Raw genomic sequence first — 23,465 nt, 5'->3', positions numbered from 1 at the left:
ATGATAGTAATGATACACTGCATACTGAGACCTCACCGCTATTGTTGGATAGCGATAGGTTGGGCACTTACTTGTAAGTAGATGCTGAATATGAGTACTGCGTTCCGCTATCAATGTGCCGACGTATAGCATCAAGGAGTATGTTCCCACTGTGCCGCTGATTGCTGGCGTCAGTTTATCATGCGGGGGATAAGGTGCAAGGGCGTGGGTGAGCAGAAGTTCGCGGCGGGCTTCGGCCGAAGCACCGCCGCTAGCAAACTGCAGAACGCAGGAAGCTGGGGGCGTGACGTCACGTAGCTGACTGCTAGTTCTATGACACCCACTTTGCAGCCGTGAGGCCCTGTAATCACCTCCATAGAGGTGGCGTATTATTCTATTAGTGTGGGCGGAGTCAAACCGGGAGGCAGGGGGTTATAAGGACGGATTAGGGACAATGCCTGTAACCTTGAAGAAGAGGGACCGCGTCCCTCGAAACGCGTCGTTCAGTATTGGCCCACACCGCTACCCATCCTGTCTAGCAGCCAGCTACGTGAAGTCACGCCCCCAGCTTCCTGCGTTCTGCAATTTGCTAGCGGCGGTGCTTCGGCCGGAGCCAGCCGCGAACTTCTGCTCACCCACGCCCCTGCACCTTATCCCCTGCATGCTAAACTGACGCCAGCAATCAGCGGCACAGTGAGAACACACTTCTTGATGCTATACGGCAGCACATCATCTGATAGCGGAACGCAGTACTCATATTCAGCATCTACTTACAAGTAAGTGCCCAACCTATCGCTATCCGACAATAGTTGGTGAGGTCTCAGCATACAGTGTATCATTACGGTACAACCACTTTTGCTGCAAAACTACTTTGGCATTGGTTTTTAGCAGAGGCTGGCTGGCACTTTTCAGCCTGGGGGGCAATCATAAGGCAGTGGCCCTCGAGTTGCGCTGGCCCTCCTTTTCCTTGCTTATCTCTGGCCATTGCATTAAAGCAGCAGAGATAACAGGCTTTAAAACTAGGTTGGTACGTAGATATGGAAACATTAAGGAGCTTGCTGCATAGATATGGGAGCAGAATCAAGCTTACTCCAGAGATATGGGAGCAGAATTAAGCTTACTTCAGAGATATGGGAGCAGAACAGAGCTTACTACAGAGATATGGGAGCAGAACGGAGCTAACTCCAGAGTTAAGGGAGCAAAACAGAGCTTACTCCAAAGATTTGGGAGCAGTACGGAGCTTACTACAGAAATATGGGAGCAGAACAGAGCTTACTACAGAAATATGGGAGCAGAACTGAGCTTACTCCAGAGATATGGGAGCAGAACAGAGCTTACTCCAGAGATATGGGAGCAGAACGGCGCTTACTCCAGAGATATGGGAGCAGAACGGCGCTTACTCCAGAGACATGGGAGCAGAACGGCGCTTACTCCAGAGATATGGGAGCAGAACGGAGCTTACTCCAGGGACATGGGAGCAGAACGGAGCTTACTCCAGAGATATGGGAGCAGAACGGAGTTTACTCCAGAGATATGGGAGCAGAACGGAGCTAACTCCGGAGATATGGGAGCAGAACGGAGCTTACTCCAGAGATATGGGAGGAGAACGGAGCTTACTCCGGAGATATGGGAGCAGAACAGAGCTTACTCCAGAGATATGGGAGCAGAACCAAGCTTACTCCAGAGATATGGGAACAGAACGGAGCTTTCTCCAGAGATCTGGGAGGATAACCGAGCTTACTCCAGAGATATGGCAGCAGAACAGAGCTTACGCTACAGATATGGGAGCAGAACAGAGCTTACTCCACAGACATGGGAACAAAACAGAGCTTACTCCAAAGCTTTGCGAGCAGAACGGAGCTTACTCCAGAGATATGGGAGCAGAACCGAGCTTACTACAAAGATATGGGAGCAGAACCGAACTTACTCCAAAGATACGGCTCAGAACGGAGAATACTCCAGAGATCTGTGAGCAGAAAGGAGCTTACTACAGAGATATGGGCGCAAAACCGAGCTTACTACAGAGATGTGATAGCAGAACCGAGCTTACTACAGTGGTATGGGAGCAGAACCCAGCTTACTACAAAGATACGTGAGCAGAACTGAGCTTATTACAGAGATTTGGAGCAGAACTGAGCTTACCCCAGAAATATGGGAGCAGAACAGAGCTTACCAGAGATATGAGATATATACAGTGTGATGGCCCCAGTTCCCACCTTAAATATAGTGCGATGGCCCCAGTTGCCCATATATAGTATGATGGCCTCAGTTCTCCCCACATATCTATTATGATGGCCCCAGTTCTCCCCACATATCTATTATGATGGCCCCAGTTCTCCCCACCTATATATATTATGACGGCCCCAGTTCTCCTCACATATATAGTATGATGGCCCCAGTTCTCCCCATATATAGTATGACGGTCCCAGTTATCCCCATATATATAGCATAATAGCCCCAGTTCTCCCATATATATATAGTAGGATGGCCCCAGTTCTCCATATTAAAAATAATGAAGTTTATACTCACCTCATCGTGATTCCCGGCATTGCAGCCTCCATTTTCTCTTCCGGTCCGCAGAGCGGCATGAGACATGCCTGCGTGAGCACACTGAAGTCTCTGGAAGCTGCGGTCTGCAGCTTTTGAGACAGACCAGGGCTTCCACTAGGAATTTTGGGGCCCCATACTGACAAAATTTTCTAGTTCCTTTGAGACTCCACAGTCCCACCACCCACTCTTGGAAAAATTCAACTTCACCACCACATCCTCACCGATCAGATATTAACAGTTCCCATCAAACACCAGATCAGATTCATAACCAGCAGCTTTTGTTCTGGCCAAAATAATTTTTAAGCTGATACCACGACACAGTAGACTCTTTCAGCCGGGTCCTACTCTACTCTAAACTATTAAAAATAAATATATATTTAGGTATTTTTCTTTAACCGCTTCCCGACCACCCACAGTAGATAAACGTTGGCGCTTGCTGGGCTTTGTGCAGCGCTGACGTTTATCTACTGTCGGCAGTTTTGTGCCCCCCGCGACCCCCACATACATTATAATGCGGGGATCCCAATGCACAATGCATGCTGGGACACCCGACGTCATCGAGACCTGATTGGTTCAGGTCCTGATGATGTCAGCGTCACAGCAGCCAATGAGAGAGCTCGCTGGGAATGCTGCTTGTTTCCCGGCGATCTCACTCATTTTAACGCGACTTCTCCTCTGATCTCACACTGACAGATGATCAGAGGTGAAGCAGCGTTACTGTGTAACTAGATCGCTGCCTGGCACAGCCGATCGCTGCCTGGCACAGCTGTGTCAGGCAGCGATCTTGTCACACAGTAACGCTGCTTCTCCTCTGATCATCTGCCAGTGTGAGATCAGAGGAGAAGTCGCGTTACTATGTGCCAGGCAGCGATCTTGTCACATAGTAACGCTGCTTCTCCTCTGATCATCTGTCAGTGTGAGATCAGAGGAGAAGTGGCGTTACTATGAGTCAGATCACAGGGCAGCGATCTTGTCACAAAAAGAAAGAAAAAAAAAGCAGGTACGCAGGTTAGAGCTAGGGTTAGGGCTAGGGCTGGGATAAGGGTTATGGGTGTGTTGGTGTTAGGTTTGTGGTTAGGGTTATGGTTAGGGTTGGGATTAGGGTTAGGGGTGTGTTGAGGTTAGGGTTGGAATTAGAATTGGGGGTTTCCACTATTTAGGTACATCAGGGGCTCTGTAAATGCAACATGACACCCGTAGACCATTCCATCAAAGTCTGCATTTCAGAACATCACTACTTCCTTTCCAAGCCCCACTGTGTGCCTAAACAGTAGTTTTTTCCCACATATGGGGTACCAGCGTACTCAAGACAAATTGGACAACAACTTTTTGGGTCCAATTTCTCCTGTTACCCTTGTGAAAATAAAAAATTGGGGGCTAAAAGATCATTTTGTGGAAAAAAAATGATTTTTTATTTTCATGGCTCTACGTTATAAACTTTAGTGAAACAATTGGAGGTTAAAAGTGCTCACCACACATCTAGATAAGTTCCTTGGGGGGTCTAGTTTCCAAAATGTGGTCACTTGTGGGGGGTTTCCACTGTTTAGGTACATCAGGGGCTCTCCAAATGCGACATGGCGTCTGATCTCAATTCCAGCCAATTCTGCATTGAAAAAGTCAAACGGCACTCCTTCCTTTCTGAGCTCTGCCGTGTGCTCAAACAGTGGTTTAGCCCCACATACGGGGTATCGGCGTATTCGGGAGAAATTGCACAAAAAATTTTGTGGTTCATTTTCTCTTTTTACTCTTGTGAAAATTAAAAAAAATGGTTCCGAAGTAATATGTTTGTGAAAAAAAGTTAAATGTTTATTTTTTCCTTCCACATTCCATTCATTCATGTGAAGCACCTGAAGGGTTAATAAACTTCTTTAATGTGGTTTTGAGTACATTGAGAGGTGCAGTTCTTAGAATGGTGTCACTTTTGGGTACTTTCTGTCATATTGACCCCCCAAACTCACTTCAAATGTGAGGTGGTCCGTAAAAAAAATGGTGGTGTAAATTTTGTTGTAAAAATGAGAAATCGCTGGTCAACTTTTAACCCTTATAACTTCCTAAAAAAATTATGTTTCCAAAATTGTGCAGATGTAAAGTAGACATGTGGGAAATGTTATTTATTAACTATTTTGTGCGATATCACTCTGATTTAAGGGCATAAAAATTAAAAGTTTGAAAATTGCAAAATTTTCTAAATTTTCGCCAAATTTCGATTTTTTTAACAAATAAGCGCAGTTCATATCTAAGAAATTTTACCACTATCATGAAGTACAATATGTCACGAGAAAACAATGTCAGAATCAGCAGGATCCGTTGAAGCGTTCTAGAGTTATGACCTCATAATGTGACACTGGTCAGAATTGAAAAAATTGGCCCGGTCACAAAGGCAAAAACAGGCTCTGGTGCGAAGGGGTTAAGGGAATGAGTCACATACAGTTACATTTTTTTTAAACAACCATTAATACCACATACAAGGGACAAATATAGTCACACCATGACCAGATCAACATATAATTGGTTATTATGCAACCCACCATTCCAAATATAAATTATAATCCACCACTGTGCACCCACTAACTATAAATGCCACTTTCCCCATTTAATATATAAATTAATTAGCACTTGTACTCTTTCCCCCAATTCATTACCAGGCACTTCATCCTCAACGCCCCCCACTATGTACCTCCCGCTCTAACCCTAACCCCGATTCATTATATTTACATGCCCCTCCTGCCTCAATTCATTGTCATGTCTTTCTCTTCCACCCTCTATTCGTTATCAACTGCTCTACCCCACATTCAATATATCACTTACTCCCTCACTCTCAAAATTCATTATTTGTTCTCCCCATAGATCATCATTTGCTCTCCCCAGCCCCACCTTCAATTCATCATTTGCTCTCCTCACCCCCACCTTCAATTAAATTGCTGTGCCCCATCCCTCACTCTGAATTCATAATTTGCAGTCCCCCACTTTAATTTGAAGTCCCCTTAATTCATCCATTGCAGTCCCCTATCACCGCCACACTTCATCTGCAGCGCCCCTTCAACATTTACAGCCCCCTTTCCCCCTTCCATTTCATCTTGTACAGTCCCCTTTATCCCCCCCACTTCATCATGTGCAGTCCTCTTAATCCCCCCCACTTCATCATGTGCAGTCACTCTTACCCTCCACTCCATCATGTGCAGTCACCCTTACCCTCCACTCCATCATGTGCAGTCACCCTTACCCTCCACTCCATCATGTGCACTCACCCTTACCCTCCACTCCATCATGTGCAGTCCGCCTTTCCCCCCAACTCCATCATGTGCAGCCCCACTCCGGTATGAAGAAAAAGGTATCCAGCTCAGGAAATAAAATCACAAATCTTTATTTGAACAAATTTAAAAAGTAGCTGCTTTGTTGAACCAGTACATACTGGGGGAAGGAAGGTCTGAGAAAACTGGACGTGTTTCGAACACATGTAGTGCTCTTAGTCCTCAGTTTCACAATGAGCAGTCTTGCAAAAGTTAAAATATGCCCCAAACAGGTGGGGAATAAAATTAAAAGTGATTGCTCCAAAAAGAAAAAAAAAAAAAAAAAAAAAAAAAAAACACAAATTTTTTTTTAACACTTGAATGACATGACAAGAAATACACACAGTGCAATTTGAGTTGCAAAAATACATGATATCTAATATATAAAGCTCAAAGTGTGTATGTATGTGTGTATGTATGTGTGTATGTGTGTGTGTGTGTATGTTTGTATGTCCGGGATAGGCATCCGCACCGTCGCAGCTACAGCCACAAAATTTGGCACAGTCACACGTCTGGACCCCGAGAGCGTCCTAAGCTATGTTGTGAGGCGAAATTTTAACCCCGCGCGTTCCAATTCACCAAACAATTTTGCCCCTATCTACATACTGGGAGAAAAAGTGTGTATGTGTCAAGCCCCGCCCCTCATTATGATGTCATAATGCCCCTATTTGCATACTGGGGAAACAGCGTGTGCGTATCAAGCCCCGCCCCTCATTATGATGTCACAATGGTTGCCATGGCGACGCTGATGTCATCATAGGTTGCAAGCCCTGCCGCCGCTCATTATGATGTCATAATGGTTGACTATGAGATGGAGGATGTGTGATGAGTATATGGGCACCAGACTATGGGATGGAGGATATGTATGACGGGTATATGGGAACGGGACTATGGGATGGGGGATGTGTGATGGGTATATGGGCACTGGACTATGGGATGGAGGATATGTTTGACGGGTATATGGGCACAGGACTATGGGATGACGGATATGTATATGGGCACAGGACTATGGGATGGAGGATGTGTGATGGGTATATGGGCACTGGACTATAGGATGGAGGATATGTATGACGGTATATGGGCACGGGACTATGAGATAGCGGATATGTATGATGGGTATATGGGCACGGGACTGTGGGATGGAGGATATGTATGATGGGTATATGGGCATGGGACTATGAGATGAAGGATGTGTGATGGGTATATGGGCACTCGACTATGGGATGGCGAATATGTATGATGGGTATATGGGCATGGGACTATGGGATGGAGAATATGTATGATCGGTATATGGGCATGGGACTATGGGATGGAGAATATGTATGATGGGTATATGGGCATGGGACTATGGGATGGAGGATGTGTGATGGGTATATGGGCACTCGACTATGGGATGGAGGATATGTATGATGGGTATATGGGCACAGGCCTATGGGATCGTGGATATGTATGATGGGTATATGGGCACGGGACTATGGGATGGAGGATAATTATAATTTTCTATAACTTACCACAGTTAGTTACTATGCCCGGGCAGTATGTATGTATGTATGTGTATATGTATGTGTGTGTGTGTGTGTGTGTGTGTGTGTGTGTGTGTGTGTGTGTGTGTGTGTGTGTGTGTGTGTGTGTGTGTGTATGTCCGGGATAGGCATCCGCACCGTCGCAGCTACAGCCACAAAATTTGGCACAGTCACACGTCTGGACCCCGAGAGCGTCCTAAGCTATGTTGTGAGGCGAAATTTTAACCCCGCGCGTTCCAATTCACCAAACAATTTTGCCCCTATCTACATACTGGGGAAAACGTGTGTGCGCGTCAAGCCCCGCCCCTCATTATGATGTCATAATGCCCCTATTTGCATACTAGGGAAACAGTGTGTGTGTATCAACCCCGCCCCTCATTATGATGTCATAATGGTTGACTATGGAATGGAGGATGTGTGATGGGTATATGGGCTGTGGGTATAATAGATTATTTTTAAAACAATAATGCATCATCAGAAAAGGAAGTCCATGGCACGAAGGTAAAATGTGAAGACCGAGAAACAAGGCTGACACACATGAGAATAGCAGCTGCTTCCTCAAGAGCCAATGAACTTTCTGATGGGTATATGGGAATGGGACTATGAGATGAAGGATTGTGATGGGTATATGGGCACTCGACTATGGGATGGCGAATGTGTTTGAGGGGTATATTGTCATGGGACTATGGGATGGAGGATGTGTGATGGGTATATGGGCATGGGACTATGGGATGGAGGATATGTATGACGGGTATATGGGCACGGGACTATGGGATGGCGAATATGTATGATGGGTATATGGGCACGGGCCTATGGGATCGTGGATATGTATGATGGGTATATGGGCACGGGACTATGCCCGGGCAGCGCCGGGCTCTTCAGCTAGTATACAAATAATATAAATAGTAATTAGTAATGCAACATAATTTCTCTCTTCAAATTCAGACCCAAAGGTACCCGAGTGTTTAATAAATAAATCCAGAAAGCTTCCATGTCTCTCAATTTCTTTTCTCTATCCCCACCACATATGTTACCATATACCTGTTCTATTGCAAAAACACTGAAATGTGTAATTTGTCTGTTATGCAAATTTATAAAGTGATTGGATGCATTAGATACATGGCGGGTTGTAGACTGAGTGATATCATAAAGATGTTCCCTGATCCTATATTTTAATCTTCTAATAGTAGAGCCCACATATAGTAATCTACATGCTGAGCACTCTATTATATATACAACATGATCTGAGTTGCAATTGAGGAAGCTTTTTAATTTTATACTTTTTTTGATTTTTTGAACAGGAAAAAACGGATGTTTTTTTAGAACGTGAACATGTTTTACAAGGCAATTGCCACATCTAAAAAACCCTGTAGTAGACAACCAAGTCGAACAATTTTTTGTTTTAGCAGTGCCATATAAACTGGGGGATAATGAATTAGCTAAGGTTGGAGCATGTCTAGACACAATCCTAATGCCGTTTTTTAATATAGCATCCATAATTTCATCATCTCTTAAAATATGCAGATTTCGATAAACTATGTCAGAAATTGACCTAAAATAAGTACTATATGTGAGATCCAAAACTGGTTGTTCTGAACAAAAATTGGTATTATTACTTTTGGTTTTATTTTGACACAGTCTGAATTAGCAACTGGTGTGATGAGTGAGGTTCTCGATTTTTTATCAACTATGCTACAGGCACGGATTCACAGTCCAATCAGGATATTTTCTGTTTTTAAGACGTTCTCTGATGTTCCTTTTTTCATTATCAAAAGTCACAATATCACTACAGTTTCTTTTTGCTCTGGTAACCTCTCCCACTGGGATTGAATAAATCGTATGTGGTGGATGGAAACTATGTGCATGAAGTATGGTATTTCCAGCGTTTTTTTTACGATAAGTACAACTGCTAATAGTATCAAAAGGAGTACCGGTCAGACATAGATCTAAAAAATTAATTCTTTTTTTATCAAAGATGTGGGTGAATTTAAGATTGAAAGGATTATTATTGATGTGAAATTGGAATGATTCTAAAGAAACCAAATCTCCCTGCCACACTAGTAGCAGGTCATCTATATACCTAGAATACCATTTAATGTTGGTAAAAAATGGATTATCTGTACAAAAAAATGTACTGTTCCTCCCACCATGCCATGACCAGGTTCGCTACTGACGGGGAGAATTTAGCTCCCATTGAATATCCTGATTGGACTGTGAATCGTGCCTGTAGTATCTAATATATAAAGCTCAAAGTGTGTATGTATGTATGTGTGTATGTATGTGTGTATGTGTGTGTGTATGTTTGTATGTCCGGGATAGGCATCCGCACCGTCGCAGCTACAGCCACAAAATTTGGCACAGTCACACGTCTGGACCCCGAGAGCGTCCTAAGCTATGTTGCGAGGAGAAATTTTAACCCCGCGCGTTCCAATTCACCAAACAATTTTGCCCCTATCTACATACTGGGGGAAAAAGTGTGTATGCGTCAAGCCCCACCCCTCATTATGATGTCATAATGCCCCTATTTGCATACTGGGGAAACAGCGTGTGCGTATCAAACCCCGCCCCTCATTATGATGTCACAATGGTTGCCATGGCGACGCTGATGTCATCATAGGTTGCAAGCCCTGCCGCCGCTCATTATGATGTCATAATGGTTGACTATGAGATGGAGGATGTGTGATGAGTATATGGGCACCGGACTATGGGATGGAGGATATGTATGACGGGTATATGGGAACGGGACTATGGGATGGGGGATGTGTGATGGGTATATGGGCACTGGACTATGGGATGGAGGATATGTTTGACGGGTATATGGGCACGGGACTATGGGATGACGGATATGTATATGGGCACAGGACTATGGGATGGAGGATGTCTGATGGGTATATGGGCACTGGACTATAGGATGGAGGATATGTATGACAGTATATGGGCACGGGACTATGAGATAGCGGATATGTATGATGGGTATATGGGCACGGGACTGTGGGATGGAGGATATGTATGATGGGTATATGGGCATGGGACTATGGGATGGAGAATATGTATGATTGGTATATAGGCATGGGACTATGGGATGAAGAATATGTATGATGGATATATGGGCATGGGACTATGGGATGGAGGATGTGTGATGGGTATATGGGCACTCGACTATGGGATGGAGGATATGTATGATGGGTATATGGGCACGGGCCTATGGGATCGTGGATATGTATGATGGGTATATGGGCACGGGACTATGGGATGGAGGATAATTATAATTTTCTATAACTTACCACAGTTAGTTACTATGCCCGGGCAGTATGTATGTATGTATGTATGTGTGTGTGTGTGTGTATGTTCGGGATAGGCATCCGCACCGTCGCAGCTACAGCCACAAAATTTGGCACAATCACACGTCTGGACCTCGAGAGCGTCCTAAGCTATGTTGTGAGGCGAAATTTTAACCCCGCGCGTTCCAATTCACCAAACAATTTTGCCCCTATCTACATACTGGGGAAAAAGTGTGTGCGCGTCAAGCCCCGCCCCTCATTATGATGTCATAATGCCCCTATTTGCATACTAGGGAAACAGTGTGTGTGTATCAAGCCCCGCCCCTCATTATGATGTCATAATGGTTGACTATTGAATGGAGGATGTGTGATGGGTATATGGGCTGTGGGTATAATAGATTATTTTTAAAACAATAATGCCTCATCAGAAAAGGAAGTCCATGGCACGAAGGTAAAATGTGAAGACCGAGAAACAAGGCTGACACACATGAGAATAGTAGCTGCTTCCTCAAGAGCCAACAAACTTTCTGATGGGTATATGGGAATGGGACTATGAGATGAAGGATTGTGATGGGTATATGGGCACTCGACTATGGGATGGTGAATATGTATGATGGGTATATTGTCATGGGACTATGGTATGGAGGATGTGTGATGGGTATATGGGCATGGGACTATGGGATGGAGGATGTGTATGATGGGTATATGGGCACAGGCCTATGGGATGGTGGATATGTATGATGGGTATATGGGCACGGGACTATGGAATGGAGGGTGTGTGATGGGTATATGGGCACTGGACTATGGGATGGAGGATATGTATGACGGGTATATGGGCACGGGACTATGGGATGACGAATATGTATGATGGGTATATACATACCCATAGGGCACGGGCCTATGGGATCGTGGATATGTATGATGGGTATATGGGCACGGGACTATGCCCGGTCAGCGCCGGGCTCTTCAGCTAGTAGTTGATAAAAAAAAAAAAATCGAGAACCTCACTCATCACACCAGTTGCTTATTCAGACTCTAAGTGTCAAAATAAAACCAAAAGTAATACCACCAATTTTTGTTTAGAACAACCAGTTTTGGTTCTCACATATAATACTTATTTTAGGTCAATTTCTGACAGTTTATCAAAATCTGCATCTTTTAAAAGATGCTGAGATTATGGATGCTATATTAAAAAACGACATTAGGATTGTGTCTAGACTTGCTCCAACCTTAGCTAATTCATTATCCCCCAGTTTATATGGCACTGCTAAAACAAAAAATTGTTCGACTTGGTTGTCTACTACAGGGTTTTTAGATGTGGGCAATTGCCTTGTAAGGCCGGGGTCACACTAACCGACGCAAAATACGGTCTGTAGTTTACATGCGTAATACGGATGAATGATCCCTAAATAGTGCTCCGTATGTAATCCGTAAGCAAGGTGTGGTCGCGTTTTTTACGCATGTCAGCATCCGTATGGAATCCGTATGGAATCCGTATTGCGAGATTTTCTCGCAGGCTTGCAAAATGGACATTTAACGGTTTTGAGGCCTGCTAACTATTTAAATCATTAGCCTGCACCCTATTTATTGCCTCAGGAACAGGTGGCTGCCTCCATTCTGTCCATTTGTGACCTTGCCTTCACTAGTTGTGTTTGGCGTTGTATGTGCAACATGGCAGACAGTCTGAGTTTCAACACAACTGAGCATGTTCTCTTCATCTGGCTTTTGTCACGCCGCTTTGGTCAACCATATCCAGTGATAGTGGATCCGCGGAGGAGGAGACGCATGTGGGTACATCCACTTTTGAGGCAACGACTCACAAGAGGTCATTTTCACCGCCTCTATTCTTCTCTGCGGGAGCATCCTGCAAAATTCTACCAATACTGTCGCATTAGCTTTGCAACATTTGATCGACCCTTGGAGACAGTGCGCCCTGGGATAACCTTTCAGGACACAAGGATGCGCAAATCTATATCTGCAGAGGAGCGACTTCTACTCACATTACGGTATGTACTACACAACCACATTCTCTATGTTCATGATGTGTTGGCCAAAGTATGTATTAATTGCTTGATGGACTAATTGTAATGCCCTCATCTTATTCCAGATATGTTGAAACTTACAGACCAGAATGTTATGTGTAATATGTACTGAATATCACTTAGTCATTGTGCGACCAAATATGTGTGTGTTAGTAGATATGAAATCCTAACAAGTTTGGTATGTATGTACCTGTTTTTTGGATAATTTGTGCATTCTAAAATGTTCCTTTTCTGTTTTTCTTCAGCTTCCTGTCCACTGGCCTGTCTTATGCCGCCCTCCACCATGAGTTTCTCATTGGAAGATCTACCATTTCTGGCATAGTCAGGTCGACATGTAGTGAAATATGATCAAGACTACATCAACTCGTCATGCCCGAGCCCAGGATGGAAGACTGGTTGAGGATATCAAGGGACTTTGAGGAGGAATGCCAGTTTCCTAATTGTATTGGGACCCTTGATGGCAAACATATCCGGGTGCGTAAGCCGCCGAACTGTGGCTCCCAATTCTTCAATTATAAACAATACTTTTCTGTTGTATTGTTGGCTCTGGTTGACCCTCAATACAAGTTTATAATTGTTGACATTGGGGCCTATGGCCTAAGGACGGGAGACTCTAGAGTCTTTAATACTTTCATTATGGCTCGGCGGCTACGCATCAACCAGATGGATCTACCACCACCACGCCAGCTACCAGGCTCCACTCAAGAATCTGTCCCTTATGTCCTTGTGGCAGATGAGGCGTTTCAGTTAACACGCAATGTCATGAGACCATATACCCGGCTCAACCTTGACCACCGGCGCAGAATTTTTAACTTGCGCCTATCACGTTCTCGGCGACTGGTGGAGTGTTCCTTTGACATTCTTTGTGCAAAATGGCGGGTACTTCAGTCTGCCATTCAGCTGAGTGAACAAAATGTTAATGAAGTACAGTCATGGCCAAAAGTTTTGAGAATGACACAAATATTAATTTTTACAAAGTCTACTGCTTCATTTTTTCTAATGGCAATTTACATATACTCCAAAATGTTATAAAGAGTGATCAGCTTAACAGCAATTACTTGCAAAGTCAATATTTGCCTAGAAAATTAACTTTATCCCCCAAAACACATTTCAACATCATTGCAGCCCTGCCTTAAAAGGACCAGCTAACATCGTTTCAGTGATTGCTCCATTAACACAGGTGTGGGTGTTGATGAGGACAGGGCTGGAGATCAATCTGTCATGATTAAGTAAGAATGACACCACTGGACACTTTAAAAGGAGGCTGGTGCTTGGCATCATTGTTTCTCTTCTGTTAACCATGATTATCTCTAAAGAAACACGTGCAGTCATCATTGCACTGCACAAAAATGGCCTAACAGGGAAGAGTATCGCAGCTAGAAAGATTGCACCTCAGTCAACAATCTATCGCATCATCAAGAACTTCAAGGAGAAAGGTTCCCTTGTTGCCAAAAAGGCTCCAGGGCGCCCAAGAAAGACCAGCAAGCGCCAGGACCATCTCTTAAAAGTGTTTCAGCTGCGGGATCGGGCTACCAGCAGTGCAGAGCTTGCTCAGGAATGGCAGCAGGCAGGTGTGAGTGCATCTGCATGCACTGTGAGGCGGAGACTCTTGGAGCAAGGCCTGGTCTCAAGGAGGGCAGCAAAGAAGCCACTTCTCTCCAGGAAAAACATCATGGACAGACTGATATTCTGCAAGAGGTACAGGGAGTGGACTGCTGAGGACTGGGGTAAAGTCATTTTCTCTGATGAATCCCCTTTTCGATTGTTTAGGACATCTGGAAAACGGCTTATTCGGAGAAGACCAGGTGAGCGCTACCACCAGTCTTGTCTCATGCCAACTGTCAAGCATCCTGAAACCATTCATGTGTGGGGTTGCTTCTCAGCCAAGGGAATGGGCTCTCTCTCAGTCTTGCCTAAAAACACAGCCATGAATAAAGAATGGTACCAGAATGTCCTCCAAGAGCAACTTCTCCCAACCGTCCAAGAGCAGTTTGGCGATCAACAATGCCTTTTTCAACATGATAGAGCACCTTGCCATAAAGCAAAGGTGATAACTAAATGGCTCAGGGAACAAAACATAGAGATTTTGGGACCATGGCCTGGAAACTCCCCAGATCTTAATCCCATTGACAACTTGTGGTCAATCATCAAGAGACGGGTGGACAAACAAAAACCTTCAAATTCAGACAAAATAAAAGCATTGATTTTGCAAGAATGGACTGCTATCAGTCAGGATTTGATCCAGAAGTTGATTGAGAGCATGCCAGGGAGAATTGCTGAGGTCCTGAAGAAGAAGGGTCAACACTGCAAATATTGACTTGCTGCATTAACTCATTCTAACTGTCAATATAACCTTTTGCTACTCATAATATGATTGCAATTATATTTCTGTATGTGATAAAAACATCTGACAAACACACATAAAAACCAGAGGCCAGCAGATCATGTGAAAATATAATATTTGTGTCATTCTCAAAACTTTTGGCAATGACTGTAGTTAAAGCCTGGGTGGTTCTTCATAACTTCACCAGGATACATGATTGTTCCTCCTCTGCTGGTGTTGTGCGTGGGTTGGACAATGTGCGTAGGGCGAGACCACCTATCAACCCTCAACGTAGACCGCTCTCTGGCCTCAAAGTGCGTGATATTTTCACAAATTACTTTATGTCACCTGAGGGGGAAACTTCTTGGCAAGAGCATGCTGTGTCTATGTTATAATATTTTGGTTTCTGTGTGTCTAAATATATATATTTCTTCCCCTTCTGATTCTATGACTGTTGAATTGCATTGGTAAGCGTATGTTATTATGCTGACACGGTTTTTTAGAATTGAGACAGAGACGTAAAATGTAGTAGACAAATGTTTACTTTTGCCTTTTTTTTTTTTTTTTAAAGCAAAACATATTCTTGCCATATGAGAAATGTGGCAATGGGCCAAATTGGCCTTTTTGCAGATGTCAACATTGTGTGACAATAAAAGTTTCACACATAGAAAACAACAAAAATAACATTAGGCAATAAAAAAATAGAAATATTATAAATGTTGGTATGTTGGGGGAGGAGAAGGCGGAAGACCAGCCTGTGTTTGCTGCTGGCTACTTTGCCCAACTTGCCCATCACCCTGTGTGGGGGCATACTGTTGCCCATGATGTGGGTAGTCTACTGCCTCCTGGGACTGGGCTTGGTACTCCCCAGAGTGATAATGAACAGGGGCATCTTGTTGGGTCGGGTAGGCCCGTGTGTCATACCCACCAATATAGCCAAGTCGTCCCCAACCAGGTTGGGACTAGCCTCCATCACTGGGTGGGAAAAAGTGGCCATATTGGTGAGGTTGGCTAGAGGCAGACATATGTGGCTGCTGTTGGAAAGGTTGGGTAGGGGCAGGAAGGGGGTGGTGTGTAGGCCCACGTATTTGAGGATCCTCAGAGCCTGCTTGAGCAAGCATGTGTGTGGGTGGTCTAAGGCGCATTAGATTTCTTGGTGAAAGCTGCCACCTCTCCAGATATTCAAATAACTCATATGGGGTATTTGGGTGTGTGCTTGCATCAAGCAGGATCTGAAAACATCCTCGAATACGGAGCCTCACTGGAAAGGGCACGAAGATAAAGGGCCAGGCTGCGTGCGTATGCCTCCTCGCCATCATCATTATTCACTCTAGACAGATAGTTGAGGACTCCTGTGTCCACATTGGTACGGGTATCTTGGGAAGGGATATGGCGCCTTCTTCTTCCTCGCCGGAATGGTCCAGCAGGCTGTGGGGAGCCCCGGATCTGGGCAGTTGGGCTGCTGCGCATGTTGCCCTGCTCCTCCTGTATGGCTGATGGGGCAGCAGCAGACGGTCCTGGTTGTGGATGTGGTCCTGGTGGTGGGATTTGTGGCGCAGGCAATGGGTTTTCCTGAGAGGATTCTTCACCCATGCTTCTTGTAGGGGGAGAAGATGGGCCAGCCACCTCATCCCCTACAGGATCAATGATGGGCTCTGTATCTGAGCCAGTTCCTCTCTCCATAAGGTTGGACTGAGTTCAGTTATGAAATAGAACAGAGACAAAAATAAATCAATATTTTTGGCCCTGTAAAATATCTGTGTAATGTGGTGTGAGGTATCTACTTACGGTCTCAGATCCAGAATAGGGGCGAGGAAGGAGAGGCGGTCATAATATATGTATTTCCTCTTTAGGTGGCCTGCATCACCACTCCTGGACCGCTGCTGACGTTCCCACCTGTATTGGTCGCGGATGCTGCGCCAGCGTCTCATCACATCTTCCACTGCAATGTGACAGGAAATATTCTCAATTTCACATATTTGATAGGTCAAATTTGCTACCGGTAGCCTAGGCATGTGGCCTTCTGGGGTGTGCTTTCTACCCAGGGAGGCATATCTAATTGGGCCATCCAGGCCAGATACACAGGGTCACAATAGTTCAGGTATGAAGTAACTACACTTAATAACTTGGTCGGCTAGGAGGATGAGGAGCTTGTGGCCTGTGCCAAATGATGGCAGTGTAAAACCATGGGTCACATCAAAATCTACCCGCCTCATGAGGAAAAAAGTACAAGTACAGGAAGGGGGGGGTGATTCTATATGCATTTTTTGATGTGAGGTATTTTTAAACAGTTTTTGGGTTGTACTTACTCAGTTGCTGCTGCTCCTCACGTGGGCGATCACCAAAATCATGGAACATCTGGCGACATATGTGCCTCCATGATGCCTCCTTTCTTGCCCAGTTGGCATAATGGGCATCACGTTGGTCCCAGAGTTCTGGCCGCTCCTGCACTAACACAATCAACATGTCCACATTCAGAAAATATGGCGCCATGACGCTGATGTACTCCGTGGAGGCATACTTCCTGGATGTCTGGAGCGCTTTTTGAGCTCATTTGCATGTCTAAGCTTCCTGATGATGGATTGGCCCATTTCCTGTCACCAGCCAAAAGACCTGCGTATTTCTCGCAAGTCACATGTGTGGTCCGTGTGTAATCCGTATTTTCTGCGCACCCATAGACTTGCATTGGCGTACTACGGGAGTAGTACGCTGACAATCGCAGCATGCTGCGATTGGCACAGTCCGTAGAATACGGGCGAGAATTATACGGCTGTTAGGAGCTGACCCATAGAGAATCATTTGTCCATGTGTAATGCGTGCTTTTAACGCCTCACACTCGTCCGTATTCCTCTCTAGTGTGAGCCCGGTCTAAAACATGTTCACGTTCTAAAAAAACGTTTCCTCAATTGCAACTCAGATCATGTTGTATATATAAAAGAGTGCTCAGCATGTACATTAGATGTGCCCATGTAGCGTTTTTAAAACGCTCAGGAAACGGACTCTCCTTTCCAGAAAACACGCGTTTTTGCCACGATTTTTGCGAGTTTTTTTGCGGAAAAAACGCGCGTTTGATGCGTTTTTTCCGCGCGTCTTTTGGACTATAGGAAATAGCCAAAAACGCGGACCTAAGCGGAAATTAATGAATATGCTGCGTTTTTTACCGCTAAGCGTTTCCTTAGCGGTAAAAAACGCATCCATTGACAAAAAAAAGGCCAAAATGCATGTAAATGAATGGGATACTTCTTTTAAGCATTTTTGATGCGGTTTGACCCCGTTCTTGTCTGCAAACACAGAATCCACTTTGCCTCACATTTTCGTAATTCATATGTTATATTACCTCCTCTGAATTTTAAATTTGGTTTATCAATGGCCATAACTTTTAGATTAGATACATCACCCCCGTGCATTTGCAAAAAATGTCGAGATGCACCGGAGGGAGTACGTGTACTATGATTTTGAGCATTATAAATATGCTCCGATAAACGTTTACGGAGCGAGCGTGTGTTTTCTGCAGACAAGAACTCCTGATGGTTTAAATTTGAAAAATGATCTGAGCTTTTTTATATTGATAAGAATTTTTTTTTTTTTTTTATTGTTTTGTTGTTTGGGTCTCATGTGTTTATAATATTTACTGGGTAGTCGCTTTTACATATAGATGGTTTGATGGTACTCTTTGCAAGCACATGATCTTTTGGGTTTACTAGCAGTTCACATTGAGTTAATTCATCAGGTGTATACTGATTTGTCTTCAGTTCCTAGTGCAGGATATATGGTTGGGAATTTTTAGTATGTGGTCATTATGACTAAGACTCTGTCGAGTCGAAACGCGTAAATGCCTGTCTTCACCATCGTTTTTTAACCTGTATCCTGCTTTTGGATTTTTAATGAAGATTTCTCAATAAAGATTCAGTTTTTAAGTAAGAAGATGTGCTGGAATATTTGGATCCTCGGGTACCTTTGGGTCTGAATTTGAAGAGAGAAATTATGTTGCAATACTAATTATTATTTATATTATTTGTATATATCATGTATTTTTGCAACTCAAATTGCACTGTGTGTATTTCTTGTCATGTCATTCAAAGTGTTAAAAAACTTTTTTTGTGTTTTTTTTTTCTTTTTGTAGCAATCACTTTTAATTTTATTCCCCACCTGTTTGGGGCGTATTTTAACTTTTGCAAGACTGCTCATTGTGAAACTGAGGACTAAGAGCACTACACGTGTTCAAAATGCGTCCAGTTTTTTCAGACATTCCTTCCCCCAGTATGTACTGGTTCAACAAAGCAGCTTACTTTTTAAATTTGTTCAAATAAAGATTTGTGATTTTATTTCCTGAGCTGGATACCTTTTTCTTCATACTCAAGTACCTGACGTCAAGCAGAGACGTTTCCTTGCTCGGATCAAACTTCTCATGGCTGTGAGGATATCATCACAAGGGTGAGCTGAATTACTTTTTTTTCTCTTTATACAGCCCCACTCCCCCCACTTCACAATGTGCAGTCCCCCTTACCCCTCAGTTCATCATATGCAGCCCCACTCCCCCACTTCATCATGAGCAATCCCCCTTATCCCCAGTCATCAAGTGCAGCCCCGCTCCATCATGTAAAGCTCCACTCACCCCTTCCATCATGTACAGCCCCACTCACCCCCTCCATCAAGTACAGCCCCACTAACCCCCCTCCATCATATACAGCCCCACTCCCCCTCCATCATGTACAGCCCCACTCACCCCCCTTCATCAAGTACAGCCCCACTCACCCCTTCATCATGTACAGCCCCATTCCCCCTCCATCATGTACAGCCCTACTCCCCCCCTCCATCTTGTACAGCCCCACTAACCCCCCTCCATCATATACAGCCCCACTCCCCCTCCATCATGTACAGCCCCACTCACCCCCCTTCATCAAGTACAGCCCCACTCACCCCTTCATGTACAGCCCCATTCCCCCTCCATCATGTACAGCCCTACTCCCCCCCTCCATCTTGTACAGCCCCACTCACCCCCTTCATCATGTACAGCCCCACTCACCCCTCCATCATGTACAGCCCCACTCACCCACTCCATCATGTACAGTCCCACTCACCCACTCCATCATGTACAGCCCCACTCCCCCTACATTATGTACAGCCCCACTAACCTTCATTCATCATGTACAGCCCCACTAACCCCCTCCATCATGCACAGCCCCACTCCCCCCCTCCATCATGTACAGCCCCACTCACCCCCTCCATCAAGTACAGCCCCACTAACCCCTCTCAATCATATAAAGCCCCACTAACCCCCCTCCATCATATACAGCCCCACTCACCCCCCTCCATCAAGTACAGCCCCACTCACCCCCCTCCATCATGTACTACCAGGGTCCTGTCAGCACCGGCGGACTGCCGCGGCTGAACAGGGTAACTCACCCAGACTACGGGAGGACCCAGGGTCCGATACTGCAGGGAAAGTTCAGACAACAGGACCTGCGACACTGAAAGTAGTTTAGCAGTACAAGGACCTACGATCATGTGACCTCAGGGGGCATGGCTTAGCGTCCTACTGCATGAGAGGGCTATAGGGTTCTATTACAGGAATCCTGGAGTAAAGGCTAGGGAAACTCAGGTCAGACAAGCGGGGGTCATATACGGGGAGGGTGGCGCGGTACCAGAGAGAGACAAGCAGAGAAAAGTCAAAACGTAAGCAATGAATCATACACAGAGATAGCAACGCAGTACAAGGGAGGCAGTCAGAGAGTAGTGAGGTCCAAGGCAAAAGAGTCATACATGGGAATAGCAGAGTAGTACAAAAGGAACAGGCAGAACTCGTAACAGGGACAGAACCAGATCAAAACTAAGCAAGCATAAAGTATCACAGTCACAAAGCATACCAGGGTCACACACTCGGCCAAGGGTCTGAGTATAAGCGACAAGGAGTGAGCCCACAATGAGGGTATTAAAAGCCTCCCAGAATCTCAGAGTGAGGCTGTCCAGATTAACCTCTAAACTACCTGATCCCATGAACTCAGCAGATCATGACATGTACAGCCCCATTCCCCCTCCATCATGTACAGCCCTACTCCCCCCTTCATCATGTACAGCCCCACTCACCCCCTTCATCATGTACAGCCCCACTCACCCATTCCATCATGTACAGCCCCACTCACCACCTACATTATTTACAGACCCACTAACCTCCATTCATCATGTACAGCCCCACTAACCCCCTCCATCATGTACAGCCCCACTCACCCTCCTCCATCATGTACACCACTACTCCCCCCTCCACCATGTACAGCCCCAATCGCCCCCCTCCATCATGTACAGCCCCACTCACCCCTTCATCATGTACAGCCCCATTCCCCCGCCATCATGTACAGCTCTACTCCACCCTCCATCACGTACAGCCCCACTCACCCCCTTCATCATGTACAGCCCCACTCCCCCTCTCCATCATGTACAGCCCCACTTACCCACTCCATCATGTACAACCCAACTCCCCCTTCATCATGTACAGCCCCACTCACCCCCTCCATCATGTACAGCCCCACTCCCCTCTCCATCATGTACAGCCCCACTCACCCCCTCCATCAAGTACAGCCCCACTAAACCCCTCCATCATATACAGCCCCACTAAACCCCTCCATAATGTACAGCCCCACTCACCTCCCTCCATCAAGTACAGCCCCACTCACCCCTTCATCATGTACAGCCCCATTCCCCCGCCATCATGTACAGCTCTACTCCACCATCCATCACGTACAGCCCCACTCACCCCCTTCATCATGTACAGCCCCACTCCCCCTCTCCATCATGTACAGCCCCACTTACCCACTCCATCATGTACAACCCAACTCCCCCTTCATCATGTACAGCCCCACTCCCCTCCTCCATCATGTACAGCCCCACTCCCCTCTCCATCATGTACAGCCCCACTCACCCCCTCCATCATGTACAGCCCCACTCACCCCCTCCATCAAGTACAGCCCCACTAAACCCCTCCATCATATACAGCCCCACTCCCCCTCCATAATGTACAGCCCCACTCACCTCCCTCCATCAAGTACAGCCCCACTCACCCCTTCATCATGTACAGCCCCATTCCCCCGCCATCATGTACAGCTCTACTCCACCCTCAATCACGTACAGCCCCACTCACCCCCTTCATCATGTACAGCCCCACTACCCCTCTCCATCATGTACAGCCCCACTTACCCACTCCATCATGTACAACCCAACTCCCCCTTCATCATGTATAGCTGCACTCACCCCCCTCCATCATGTACAGCCCCACTCACCCCTCCATCATGTACAGCCCCACTCACCCCCTCCATCATGTACAGGCCCACTCACCCACTCCATCATGTTCAACCCAACTCCCCCTTCATCATGTACAGCCCCACCCCACCCCCCTCCATCATGTACAGCACCACTCCCCCCTCCATCATGTACAGCCCCTATCACCCCCTCCATCATGTACAGCCCCACTCACCCCCTCCATCATGTACAGCCCCACTCCCCTCCTCCATCATGTACAGCCCCACTTCCCACTCCATCATGTACATCCCCATTTCCCTCCTCCATCATGTACAGTCCCACTACATCATGTACAGCCCCACTCACCCCTCCATCATGTACAGCGCCACTCACCCCCTCCATCATGTAGAGCCCCACTCCCCCTCCATTATGTACAGCCCCACTCCCCCCTCCATCATGTACAGCACCACTCACCCCCTCCATCATGTACAGCCCCACTCCCCCTCCATCATGTACAGCCCCACTCCCCCCTTCATAATTACAGCCCCACTCCCCCCCATCATGTACAGACCCACTCCTCCCCTCCATCATGTACAGCCCCACTCCCCCCCTCCATCATGTACAGCCCCACTCCCCCTCCATCACGTTCAGCCCCACTCACCCCCTCCATCACGTACAGAACCACTCCCCCCCTCCATCATGTACAGCCCCACTCCACCCCTTCATCATGTACAGCCCCACTCCCCCTCCATCATGTACAGCCCCACTCCCCCCACTCCATCATGTACCGCTCCACTCCCCCCTTCGTCATGTACAGCCCCACTCCCCCCACTCCATCATGTACAGCCCCTCTCACCACCTTCATCATGTGCGGCCCTATTCCCCCCACTCCATCATGTGCAGCCCCACTCACCCCCTCAATCATGTACAGTCCCACTCCCCCCCTCCATTATGTACAGCCCCACTCCCCCCTCCATCATGTACAGCCCCACTCACCCCCTCCATCATGTACAGCCCCACTCCCCCCTTCCATCATGTACCGCTCCACTTCCCCTTCATCATGTACAGCCCCACTCCTCCCTTCATCATATACAGCCCCACTCCCCCTCCATCATGTACAGCCCCACTCCCCCCACTCCATCATGTACCGCTCCACTCCCCCCTTCGTCATGTACAGCCTCACTCCCCCCACTCCATCATGTACAGCCCCACTCACCACCTTCATCATGTGCAGCCCCACTCAC

The 23,465-nt window shown here is 46.1% G+C and overlaps 1 protein-coding gene across 2 annotated transcripts in view; it reads right to left on the bottom strand.

The window, feature by feature from the left end:
• Nucleotides 1-23,465, bottom strand: part of THBS2 (thrombospondin 2) — a 1,059,287-nt gene that overhangs the window by 808,036 nt on the left and 227,786 nt on the right. The window lies entirely within an intron of this gene.

The sequence above is a fragment of the Dendrobates tinctorius genome, unplaced genomic scaffold (genome assembly GCF_039654945.1).
Source record: "Dendrobates tinctorius isolate UK_male_01 unplaced genomic scaffold, ASM3965494v1 ptg000181l, whole genome shotgun sequence".
Classification (NCBI taxonomy): domain Eukaryota; kingdom Metazoa; phylum Chordata; class Amphibia; order Anura; family Dendrobatidae; genus Dendrobates; species Dendrobates tinctorius.
This window is presented reverse-complemented; position numbering and strand designations above follow the sequence as displayed.